Genomic DNA, 8,296 nt, shown 5'->3' with positions numbered 1-8,296 from the left:
GGACATATTACATGCAAAGATTATGCCTGAGAGTGTGTGTGGGGGGGAAGAAAGGGGGGCGGACAGAAAGGGAAAGGCCTCCTTTGGAAGAAGCACAATGAAAGGAAGAAGAATAAGATGGAAAATTTAGGATATTTCAAGGCAAAAGAATTTAAAAAAATTAAAAAACACACAACCAGTCTCCCCATTCTTCACTTCCCCGTAAAAAAATTTGGTAAAGGATCATAGTTTGTTAGAGATAGAAGTGGGTGCTTTTGAAACAAGATTCTTATAAAACACTACAGGCCCAGTGCACAAAATCGTGCACGGGTAGGGTCCCTAGGCCTGGCCAGCGATCAGGGCTGGCCGGGGTCCCTCTCCCTAGCTGCTGGCTGCCGGGTGGGGCCTTCCTTCATTCTGTGCCATCCCATGGTGATCAGCACATGTCATAGCGAGTGATCAGTCTCCCGGTCGAACTCCAGTGGGGACAATTTGCATATTAGGCTTTTATATATATAGATAACATATTGTCAGCCCTGCACACAAAATTCTTCTTTGAAAACTATGACAAAATTAAAATGGAAATGTGACATTATACAATTCAGCTGGTCAACGCTCCTGAAACAAACAAACAAACAATGAATAAAGAAGAAATGAATAAAAAAGCCAGATAAATTTCTTAGAATGGAAGATAGGAAATGAAAAAAATCACACGTCTAATGGGAATTTTTAAATAAAAAAAACAAAAACAGAGTACATTTAATTTATATTACTGTAATTAATTATGTATATGCATCTCATACCCAGATAATATGATATGCAATTTTTTTCACAAGTGCTTATGGAGCATTCATTAAAAAAAAAAGATTTTATAATCGGATACAAAGAAAATATTACTTAGTGCCATAGAGTATAAATATTTCCAACAATATTCTTGGATCAAAACACAATATAACTAAGGATTTGTAACAATATGAAGAACAATCAAAGAAAGTTACACCTAGAAATTAAATCCTCCTTTTTAAATACATCTTGGGTGAAAGGGACAGTACAAGATCAAAATAAGTAATTTTTAAATAATAAAAATAATGAGAACATCACAGATCAGAATTCATGAAATACATTTAAAACTGATTACAGAAAAAATACTATGACATTTTATAAAAATAAATTAAATTTGAAAATAAATCTATTCTCAATTCAACAGCTAAATAAATTATAAAAATTTAAATAGAAACATATATTAGATAGAAAATAGATACAAAGCAGAAACTTTTATTTAAGAAATTTACATATCATATATTACTTACTTGAAGAGTTGAAAAGATAAGCTAAATAGTAACTTAATAAAGCCCAACATGAAAGAAAGAACAAATATACAAAATAAGTAATTACAAGAAGAAGTAACTATTGAAAAACAAGGAAAAATGTCAGCAGAATTTGATAGTGTCAGTAAATACTGAAAATGTCAAAAGAGATGCCTATTTAAGTGCTTAAGGGGCACATTATTAAAATTGCCATCTGGATGTGATGACTTACAGTCAAATAGTCAAATAGAAAATTGACTAAGACACATAGTCAAATAGAAAATATAAGCTGATATTTAAACCTGTTTTAATACTAGTGTTAGGAATAATTAATAGTAGTTGTTAGTTATAACTACTACTAATATAGTACCTATACAAATTGTGTACTTGTTCTTGCTATGTTTACATATATATATATATCTTGGAAAGTATGGCTTTTAAATTAGATTTTTGTTCTGTTTTGATTTCATCTGTGATATAAAAGCTAAAATAGTTCAATATACAATATTTATTGCCTCCAAATAGATTTTATTAAATATCAAATATAGTTTGTCAAGATGTCCCCCTGATAAAAGATTAATTAATGCATTACTCTATAATTCAAATATTCATTGATATTTATCATTTACTCTTAAAGATCAGCAGATGGTCACTTATTTGATTAACTTAAAAATTTGGCAATGGAGAACAGGTATAAAAAACTGAGTATGGAAGTTTGGTGAAGTCCTGGATGTTAATTCTAAAATCAACCTGAATCTACTTCTCCACAGTTATTCAAAACTGAAATTACAAAATTAGAAGAATAAGATATTTGGCTTTTTAAATTGTTATTTCTTTATTATTTAGTTGTATCTGTTTTTTAAATTAGTGCAAACCAGTTGGTCTAACAAAGGCAGTAGTTTGAATAAATACTTTATGTCCCTGGCCACTGGCTGAGTGGTCAAAGGTTGGTGAACTGGTTCTGTCAGATCTGTGGCTTCCATATCTGGCTCCAAAGTGGTTGTTCCTGTTGTTACCATTTTTTAGGCAAGTGGACATAGAGGGAAATGCAGTTCCTTTCAGAAAGGCTGACCCAATATTTCTACTATACTCACATCTCAGAACCTAGTCTTACGGTCACACCTAGTTGCCAGGATAGTTGCATTTCTAAAAGGAATCAGTGGAGAATAGATTTTGGGGTGTCTGTCAGATAACTCTTCCACAGTGTAGAATATCTATTTTTTCTGTGATTAGAATACTTGATGATTGACAACTTACTGTGAAATGAAAATGAACCAATATAGTAATTCCAGACATAGGTTGCTCGTGCTTATGCTAGGGGAACTAAACAGATTTTTTTTCCCAAATGTATTGATGATATTGATTATGTCCAAACATGGTGGCTCCACTTCTTCAACTCGACTTTAGTTAGCTGATTTCACAATATAGAAAAAAAGAAAATTATTCACAGGATTATGTTAGTTCATTACCGTAAAACTGATATTCTGAATGTGAATAAAATGATTTGTTATTCTGTAAGGAAGGTAACCTGCTAACTCTGCATTGATAGCATTTGGTGTCATGGCTACACCTAGCTTCAAGGGAGTATAGTCAACACTATTTTCATTGTAAGCATTTTTTTTTTACCAAAATGAGCATTGGGAATTCAATAACCAAGAAGAAAATGGCAAATAGGTCTAAGTAAATGAAAAGGAAGTACCATCTGGTAGCCTTGATTAAATTAGACTAAATGTATGTCTATGTAATCCCAGAATAAGCAACAAAACCTTATAACCCAGCTTGCTATTTGATTCGCCATCTAGTGCAAATGCTTATCTCTTTCAGCAATAAAGTAAAAATGATATGTTTCAATTGTTTGCTATGGTATATTATTGCAATGCAGTGTAAATGAAGTGTCAAATTAAGCTTGAATAGACCTATAATTTTTGAAATCCCCTACTACTTGTCTATATGACTTTATGATTTCTTTTTCAATTCTTTAAACTTAAAGGTTTAAGGGGATAAAATTACTTTGCCTTGAACCTGCAAGTGACAACTTCTAGCAGATAGGGTACTTGTCAGTGTCACTGATATCTTTTACAAGAGTGAAAATGTTGACCTGTGTTCCCATGAATGCTGCTCAAGCCATCCAGCTTCATGTGAAAAAACATATTTCCAAACTGTAAAATTACTTTTGATAAAACAGCAAACCTCCAGGGCTCCAGAAGGTTTAGTTGGTCAAAGCATTTCTTTAAAGACGTTCCTGAGAGACCATTGGATCGTCTGTCTTGATATCATTACCTGTTAACCATTTCTATTTTGATTCTTCACATTTTTTTCACATTTTGGTATGCTAGAGGAAAAAACACATATTTCAAATATACTTGCAGTTTTTTCAGCATAGAGATGGACCCTAATTAAGCAATTGGATTTATATGAATTAAAAAAATTAAGCAACTTTTAGTTATTTTGCAAGATAGATATTTTAGTGTTTTATTCTTAGTGCATAGAAAAGATTTTACTACCATGAAAACATCTACAAATTAAAAAATGGAAATGCAGGCAGAAAAAAAAATGTTCTAAACCTCTGCCATGAGTTTGTATAGCAGTGAGTAATAGTTATATTGTACAAAACAGACTTATGAATTCTGAAGTAATTTTTCAATTCTTAAGGAACACTTTTCCCATTACTGTAACTGTTTTATTTTGCTCTATTGAATTTGAGATCGAAATCACTTTTGCTTCTTAGTAATTAACAGATAAAATCTGTTATAATATGTCATTATAGATCATTGCCGAATGAAAAGCAAGCACCAGATGGTGTGCTTTATGTTAAGCTACAGTGCACACGCATTAGGACTTCTTTTTCTCTCCCAGGAAAATTGCAATTTATTATAGAGAGTTCCTTAGACTATGGAAGCTGTAGGGTAGGAAGCTGTTTTAACTAGCATGGAAACCAGAAAAACTGTGGTATCATCTCTGGCTTGAATGCTCTGTGATGGGCTACCTTAAGAAACAATATAATGCTTCATTATTTTCTCTTTTTCCTTCTCCTCTTTTTCCTCTTCCTCCTCCTCTTTTATCATATGGACAACTGAAGTTAAATTATAGTTAGTCTATTTCCCTATCAATTGTTAATAAAAATGTTAGAAAATCTATGTGATAGAAATTCTTATTAGCCTTTCTTTTATTAACATTCTGACTATTATATTCTGAGAGAAAAAGTTCCTCATTCCTTATCACCTACAATGATGTGTCTCTTACAATTTGCCTCTCATTGTGTTTTTGTTAATATCCAGACTCTTATTGTGCCCTTTGAGCCTTTCTCATCACTCTTTCTTTATCGTAAGCACTCTTCCCTTTGCCCATTGCTGTCCAGATCACTAACCTCCTTGATATTCCTCAGACAGGGCCCGCTGTCCGCCAGGTTGGGGTTTTCACTCATGACATTTCCCTGAGCCTTCCCTTAGTGTCTGACTTCTTTCCTTACTTTGGATGTTGCTTTAAATATCAGAGAGTCCACACCCTTACCCCTTCTCTAATCCTGACATTGAAACATGTTCCCTTAGTTTATGCTAGTCATATATTAATATTCTGTTAATTATTGTCTGTCTTCCTCACTGTATTTAAATGGTAGGGACTACATAATCTTTATTCATTATTATATACCCAGGTCCTATGTGTATCTGAAATTCAAGAAACATGTACTAATTATAAATTGCTAAAATCAAAAAATAAGAAAATAATAACTATTTGACACACTATCGAGTAAACTTTATATATAGTAAGTACTTAATTATCAATAGAAAGCCTACTACATTTATTTTGAAAATAATTAAAATAGAATTAGAGTCTCTTTTCAACCCTCCGAGTCCTTAGCCATTAACACATGCAACAGAAGTGTAAAGGAACAGAAACCAAGATGGCGGCATAGGTAAACACCGGAAATTGCTGCCTCGCACAACCACTTCGAAAATACAACTAAAAGACAAAACGGACATCATCCAGAACCACAGGAAGGCTGGCTGAGTGGAAATTCTACAACCAGAAGGAAAGAGAAAAGCACATTGAGACTCAGAGGAGGTGCGGAAGTAAAGTGCAGAGGTACGGAGGTGCACTCGGAAAGGGGTGGCAACTGAGGACACGGTTGTCTTTTTCAATTGGAAGGGAGACACAAGCTCCTGACTGCTCTGAACTCCAGTTCCGGGTGAGTCTCTGGGGACCCAGACTCATTCAGGGAGAAACTGGACTGTCTGGCATCGGGCGGAACTCCAGGGCAGCTTTCTCTCAGAGGTGCTTGCAGCAGCAATTACCACGGGACACTGAGACTGAGACCCGGGCCATAGCTGTTTGCTCCACCCTGTTGATACCCTGAGACCCCGCCCCACCCAAGCTGTGCGCAGAGGCTTTGGCATATGAATGGCCTGGCCCTTTGCAATCTAAAATTACCTAACATACTGCAGCTGGGTCAGAGAGACACAGCAAATCCAAAAGAAGGCCCAAGGCCCCACAGCAGCTTGCATTGCTTCACAGCTGGGCCTCATCTGGGCACCTCCAAACCCCAAACAAAGAAGAGGAATCTTCAGATCTCTCCATAGCTACTGCTGGGTAGCCTCAGGCAGAGGCTAAATTAGCACATCCTTAGAGATCCAAGAGCCAGTGTACCCAGTGGTCAGAGTGGGACCATCCAGATTACAACTCCTCATATCCATAAGGGACACACTCAGGAGGCAGACTCAGTGAGCACCAAAGCCCCACTGAAGCAAGGCCCCACTGAAGCAAGTCTTGCCCCATAAGGGTATCTCCAGCACAGAAGTTCTCCCCCCGTAGACACAGCTGATTCTCAGGTCAGTTCCTCCCAGTGATATCAACAACAGTCAAGGCTTAACTACAACAAGACTGTGCACAAAGCCCACAAAGGGGTGCACCAAGAGTGTCCACCTCAGGTAATTGGGGAGGCTGAGCCACTGGGCCCTATAGGACACCTAGCACAGAAAGCCACTCTGTCAACAAAGGGAAGCAGCCAAAATGCGGAGACAAAGAAACAGGTCACAAATGACAGAAATGGAGGAAAGCAAACTACTGGATATAGAGTTCAAAATCACGTTATAAGGTTTTTCAAAAATTTCCTAGAAACTGCCCGATAAATTTAGTGAGATCCTCGATAAATCTAGTGAGACCCTCGAGGATATGAAAAAGGACCAACTAGAAATTAAGCATACACTGACTGAAATAAAGAATATTATAAAGAGATCCAACAGCAGACTAGAGGATCACAAGAATCAAGTCAAAGATTTGAAATACGAAGAAGCAAAAAACACCCAACTGGAAAAACAAAAAGAAAAAAGAATCCAAAAATATGAAGATAGTGTAAGGAGCCTCTGGGACAACTTCATGCGAACCAACATCCGAATTATGGGGGGTGCCAGAAGAAGAGAGAGAGCAAGATATTGAAAACCTATTTGAAGAAATAATGACAGAAAACTTCCCCTACCTGGTGAAAAAAATAGATTTACAAGTCCAGGAAGCGCAGAGAACCCCAAACAAAAGGAATCCAAAGAGGACCACACCAAGACACATCATAATTAAAATGCCAAGAGCAAAAGACAAAGAGAGAATCCTAAAAGCAGCAAGAGAAAAACAGTTAGTTACCTACAAGGAAGTACCCATACAACTGTCAGCTGATTTCTCAACAGAAACTATGCAGGCCAGAAGGGAGTGGCAAGAAATATTCAAAGTGATGAATAGCAAGAACCTACAATCAAGATTACACTACCCAGCAAAGCTGTCATTCAGAATTGAAGGTCAGATAAAGAGTTTCACAGATAAGAAAAGCTAAAGGAGTTTGTCACCACCAAACCAGTATTATATGAAATGCTGAAAGTATCCTTTAAGAAGAGGAAGAAGAAGAAAAAGGTAAAGATAAAAATTATGAACAACAAATACATATCTATCAACAAGTGAATCTAAAAATCAAGTGAATAAATAATCTGATGAACAGAATAAACTGGTGAATATAATAGAATCAGGGGCATAGAAAGGGAGTAGACTGACAATTCTCGAGGGGAAAGAGGTGTGGGTGGAATGGGAAGAGACTGGAAAAAAATTGTATTTCTATGGATGAGGACAGTGTGAGGGGGGTAAGGGCAGAGGTTGGGGTGGCCGGGTGAAGGGGAGCTATGGGGGGAAAAAAGAGGAACAACTGTAATAATCTGAATAATAAAGATTTAATTAAAAAAAAAGAAGTGTAAAGGAAGAGTTATGGCGCTTTGCATTTGTGGAAATGGTTCATCTGGAGAGCTGATTAACTTAATGCAATACAGTGGACTTTTGCTTATTATCTTTACCAAGGACTGAATGGAGTCATTATTTAAACTTTATCAGAATGGATTGATGTTAAAGATGTTAGTGAAAGCGGGTGGGTCTTTCCCTAGGCAGAGGGCACCATGGTGGGTGGTGATGCCGCCGCAGCATTGGGGGAGCTGGTTTCTGGGGTACCGCAGGCCACAGACTTCCCGAGCAGTTCCTCTCCTACTCGGAGAGCGGGAAGCAATGGAAGGCTCCTGTGCAATTCGTCCTGCACCACCTGCCCGACTACCGCGACTCGCCTAAGGGCCCCACCCATCTGGACCAGCTGCTGTCCTTCTCCAGGGTCTGGGCCAACCACCTCTCCCTGGGTTGCAGTTATAACAAAGACCTTTAGATAAGGTGATGGAAATGGCTGATGGGGTTGAAGGGGAAGACCTGCCACAGTTTACTACCAGAAGTGAGTTAATGAGAAAGCATCAAAGCTAAGCTGGAAGATTCATCACATTTTCATTATCAGCTACAGGCTAGAAAGGGGGAATGTGACTTTGACCATAGAAGCTCTCTTACGACTCCTGGTATTACCAACTTGTAGGAAAGAGGCAGTTGGAATGAAAGTGGCATTTTAAAAGGTCTCATTCTTCCAGTAGCTATCATTGTAAAAGTATGCATGGATATTTATGTATTTATAAGTCATGCCTTTTTATTTTGTTTTTGAATATCAA

At 37.0% G+C, this 8,296-nt stretch overlaps 1 pseudogene; it reads left to right on the top strand.

Moving 5' to 3' along the window:
- The first annotated feature begins 7,711 nt into the window (after positions 1-7,711).
- Positions 7,712-8,060, top strand: LOC102419237 (annotated as a pseudogene).
- The last annotated feature ends 236 nt before the right edge of the window (positions 8,061-8,296 follow it).

The sequence above is a fragment of the Myotis lucifugus genome, unplaced genomic scaffold, assembly GCF_000147115.1.
Source record: "Myotis lucifugus unplaced genomic scaffold, Myoluc2.0 scaffold_0, whole genome shotgun sequence".
Lineage (NCBI taxonomy): Eukaryota > Metazoa > Chordata > Mammalia > Chiroptera > Vespertilionidae > Myotis > Myotis lucifugus.
Note: the sequence above shows the minus strand (reverse complement) of the source record. Positions and strands in the feature narration are given on the sequence as shown.